Below are 5101 nucleotides of genomic sequence, written 5' to 3' on the forward strand. Positions count from 1 at the left end.
GAGAAAACCCTGCCCAGGCAAGCGTAGGGCGGAAGGGAAAATGGTTAGTCCCTCAGGTGCCTAACGGTCGCTAGGGTCGCAGGCTCCGGGTTGGGAAATACCTGGGGGTTTGGGGGAGGGGCGGAGCCTGAGGAGGGCGGGGTTTGGGGAGGGGAGGGGAGGGACTTCAGGGAGTGTATAATACTGTAGAACCCACCTTTCAAAGTGGGCATTTTCTCCAGGCCTCTGTCACCTGGGGATCAGTTGTAAGGAGATCTCTAGCTACTCCATGGAGGCTGGCAACGCTATCACACATTAAAATCCAGTCGGAAAAGTGCATTGGAAGTGGATGCTCCCTCTAAGCTGTGGAGTCTTGTGAGCAAAAATTCTACTTTGGGAGCTACTGGCATTAAAGTTGTGAGGCAGCGATTTGCTTACTGCATACATTAGTTTGCTCTGGAAACCATCCTTCCTGAGCCAAGACAAAAATGTGTGAGCTGGTGACTAAAAAACCTGTGAGCTAGCTCACACTAACTCAGCTTAGAGGGAACACTGTATTGTGTGACTGTAGCCATAGAGTGCAAGTTCCAAAGCAACCATTTTCTCCAGGTGGATTGAATTCTGTCACCTGGAGATCAGTTGTAGTAGCCAATCTCCAGCCACCACCTGGAGGTTGGTGACCCTAATGGTTACCCACTCTGGTCTGAGACATTCCTGGAGATTAGGGGAAAGGTGCCTATGGGGGTATAGGGTTGCCAGACCCCTGATGGGGTCTGAAAATCTGCTTTGACAACTGATCTCCAGACTATAAAGATCTGCTCCACTGGAGAAAAGGGCCGCGTCAGAGTGTGGACTCTATGGCATTGTACCATTCTGAGGTCCCTCTCCAGGCTCCACCCCCCAAAAATCACAAGGTATTTCCTAGCCCAGAGCTCAGAATCCTAAATGGAGAGGGATTTCATCTAGAATCTGTTACCATAGAGCAGGGGTCCTTAGCATGGTGGTGCCCATCAAGTGTTTTTAGAAAGTGGGTGGGGTCAGCTGGGACTTTTGCCCAGCAAGGCTTCTGATTGGCTGTGCTGATTTTTGAAAACTTTGACAGCACATCACAACAGTCTTCACTGTATGATTGAAGGTAAACTGCAGCAGCCGTTTGTGTGTCTTGGTGTGACTCCTGCTGTGGCCATTTTGTGACCGCACCCACCACCCTGTGTCAGAATTCCAAAGGAGCCCTTAGACTCAAAAAGGCTGGGAAACCCTGCCATAGAGTTTGCCCTCCGAAGCTGTCATTTCCTCCAAGGGAGAGGACATCCACTGTAATTCCTGGGGAACTCCAGCTCTTGCGTGGAGGATAGCAACCCTAGGTCCCACAGGGACATGAGAAGAGCCCAGCTGGACTGCACTCATGCTGCATCAACCCCAGCATCTTGTTTCATACAGTGTTTAACCAGGTTGCCTTCCTGGCACTGTTGCTTAGAGGGTGCATCTGCACTCTGTTGGCCGATCTAGTCCAGTACCTTAGTTGACTAAGTGGCTAGGTGCTCTGGTGGTCATAGAGACCAATACAGTCCCCTCATGTTGCCTCACTGCGCTGGTATTCAAAGGTCTACTGGATGTGGAATTTCCTTTAGTCACTGTGGCTATTTAGCAATTGACAGACCTGTAATGCCTGTTTATTTTTACTAAAATGACTGGCACAACTAACCTCTAGTAATGAAAGCACAAATGCTTGTGCTCAGCCCTGTAGCTGGGAATGTTTTAGGAAGGGAGCACCAGGGGGTGCTAATTAACTTAATTACTTTACATGGAGCCCTGACCAGCAGTGCTTGGCGTTTGGGAATCTCCTTCACCTGCCTTCTCTCCACTCTTCTGCCCCACCTTGACCCCATGTCCTTCTCTGCTCTCCATATGTTTGCACTGGCAGCCCCAGAAGCAGGAGAAGAAGCTGTGGTGACCTCCAGTGCTTGGCTCTCCCTCTCATCTGACTCCTTGCCCCGGAAGAGGACCTGGGTAAGCAGGCGGGCGGGGAAAGAGAGCAACAGGTGCCCGGGTATACAGCGGCTGAGTGAGCTGGGAGCGTTGCAGCACCTTCGGGCGCACATTCCAGTGCCTGAAAGGTGCACCCACTGCTGCTGGGGTTGTTGTTCAGTCGCACAGTCAAGTCCGACTCTTTGCAACCCCATGGACCAGATCACGCCAGGTGGGGCACTGCAAAATTGAAAGAGGGCAGAGCCCCATGCGCCTCCCCAATGGCTACATTTGTGCTGAAGAAGCAAACACAAGACTCTTAGTTTTCAGAGGCACCTGTTCCAGTAAACACACAAACAAAAAGTATATTGTGGCAACTTAAAGGCAATGAAATGTTATTCTCCACTTTTTTAAAAGCGTGCTGATAGTGATATAGAATAAAATAAAATGAACTGTAAAACCAATATAGCACAATAACACACATTATTAAAATGCATAATGAGTAAATGGCAAGATGATTAATTTTGATATGATTGTAAGCTGCAGTAATGGTCTGCTTACCTTGTTTGAATATGTCCAGGTATTTACTGAAGAAATTCTCTAGAGGCAGTTCTCTGAGAGGCCTCATGGACGTCAAAATTTTATCAAGGGCAAAAATATATATTTTCTAAGGTCTATGAACTATTGAAGAAGAAGGAGGTTTGGATTTATTCCTCACCCTTCACTCAGAGCAATTTACAATCTCCTTCTCTTCCTCTCCCCACAACAGACACCCTGTGAGGTAGGTGGGGCTGAGAGAGCTCTGAGAGAACTGTGACTTACCCAAAGTCACCCAGCTGGCTTCAAGTGGAGGAGTGGGTATTCCCTCTAAGCTGAGTTAGTGTGACCTAGCTCGCAGTTTTTTAGCCACCGGCTCACATGTTTTTCGTCTTAGCTCAGGAAGGGTGGCTCTAGAGCAAACTGATTTACGCAGCAGCCAAATTGCCCACTCACAGCTTTAATGCCGGTCGCTCACAAAGGAGAATTTTTGCTCAGAAGACTCCGCAGCTTAGAGGAAGCGTTGGTGGGGAATCAAACCCGTTTCTCCACATTACAGTCTGCCGCTCTTAACCACTACACCAAACTGGCTCATGAGAGCTAGAAACTTGACTCTAAAAAAAATGGAGGATGGGATTCTTTTCTCCTGGCTTTCCACAAACTGCAAAGCTGGTAAATAGGGTTACACTGTATAGAATGGTTCACAAATTTACTTGCATAAAGGCTTAGAGTCTGTGGTCTGTACTGGTATGTGTATCTTATCGTAAGTAGGCGCCTATTATGTCATTTTTATACCGCTTAATGTGTCATGTTAATACTTATGCTATGCTTCAGCTTTTTCTTGTAGTTCCAGACTTCTACAATCCTAATGCACTGGTTCTTGAATGACCAATTTTGTTGATTGTCCTGATTCACTGTGTGTAATATATCTTGAATTCCTGTGAGAAACAACATATAAAAATAATAAATAGTAATGCACATACTCTTCCTCCTAGTGACAATACATCACTCGAATTCTGAACCCCACCAAAAATGTTTTATCTATTTACATTATATTAAGTATAATATGATATCCACATTATGTGGCTATGGAGGTATGTGTGCATTTAATCTTAGATATTCTGAATATATACCTGGTTGACAAATGCACATTACATTCCTTGCTTTCTTAATGCACGATAGCTGCACTCAGAGGAGTGCAGGTGAATTATAAACTGGCTAAATAGAAGAGGGGTGTTGTTCTGACCCCTGGTCTCACCAAGACTCAGGACCAATGTTCCCTCTAAGCTGTGGAGTCTTGTGAGCAAAAATTCTACTTTGTAAGCTACTGGCATTAAAGTTGTGAGCGAGTGATTTGGCTGCTGCATAAATTAGTTTGTTCTGGAGCCATCCTTCCTGAGTGAAGACAAAAATGTGTGAGCCGGAGGCTAAAAAACTGTGAGCTGGCTCATACTAACTCAGCTTAGAGGGAACAGTGCTCAGGACTTACCCTGCAGGTGGTTACTGACCAGGGCCTGGCTTATGGGAGCAGGCAAGGACTGGAGTAGTCAAGATCTAGCAGACAAGAGCTGTAGCCTTGCAAACTGGTTGATCCATCAAAGTTGTTTTTACAGACCCCAGCTTAAGTAGGCTGGGATGGTAACTGAGTCCAGCTGTATTGCCAACAGGTGCTGGAGTTCCTTAGGCAGCTCTGCACATCGGCCAGGATCCTGCAAGGACTCACCCTCAGTGCACAGCTCTGCCCTGGTGTTGTGTGCTGCCAGCCTGGCACTTCACCTTCTTTGTTCTACTTCAGCTTGGGCCTTCTGCCGCCAGCGTTCCTGTGGACTGGAAGAGGGTCCTGGGGGAGTGACAACAGGACCAGACTGAGTCCTGCATGGCAGAGGTCCGGAAATTATCTCTGGGGCTGGTGGAGAGGCTTCCCTTGCAGGCTGTGTGGCAAGACAGCCTCTGACTCTTATGAGGCATCATCTGCAGGTGGCTCTGCTGTGCCGAGTTTTTCCTGGTCCCTCTGGTCCTCCTCAGACATTGACCTGGACTCTTCCTCTAGGGATTCTTAGTCAGAATCACTGAGTGGGCTGGAGGGGGTAATGACCAATGCCCCTTCTGATCTGTGGAGTCTTGTGAGCAAAAATCCTACTTTGTGAGCTACTGGCATTGAAGTTGTGAGCAAGCGAATTGGCTCCTGGAGCCATCCTTCCTGAGCTAAGACAAAAATGTGTGAGCCGGAGGCTTAAAAACTGTGAGCTAGCTCACACTAACTCAGCTTAGAGGAAACACTGGCAATGACGCTAGCTCACACTAACTCAGCTTAGATGGTACACTGGTAATGACATGTGTGTTTGGGATGATGACAGTAACATCATCATCATTATTACTGCTGCTGCTACTACTACTACTATTATCATATGGCATTGTGTGTAGTATAGCCAGGAGGTCCTAAGATTGTCTGGCAGCCAGAAGTTCTAGCTCTTTTAGTGTTACACACCATTAGGTGGCAAGCTACACTTGCTTTTTTAAGGCAAGAGACATTTCAGAGGTGGTTTCCCATTGCCTACCTCTACGTCACAACCCTGATATTCCTTGGAGGTCGTCCTTCCAAATACTAGCCAAGGCC

This window comes from Gekko japonicus, unplaced genomic scaffold (genome assembly GCF_001447785.1).
Source record: "Gekko japonicus isolate JY-2015 unplaced genomic scaffold, Gekko_japonicus_V1.1 scaffold137, whole genome shotgun sequence".
In the NCBI taxonomy this organism is placed as follows: domain Eukaryota; kingdom Metazoa; phylum Chordata; class Lepidosauria; order Squamata; family Gekkonidae; genus Gekko; species Gekko japonicus.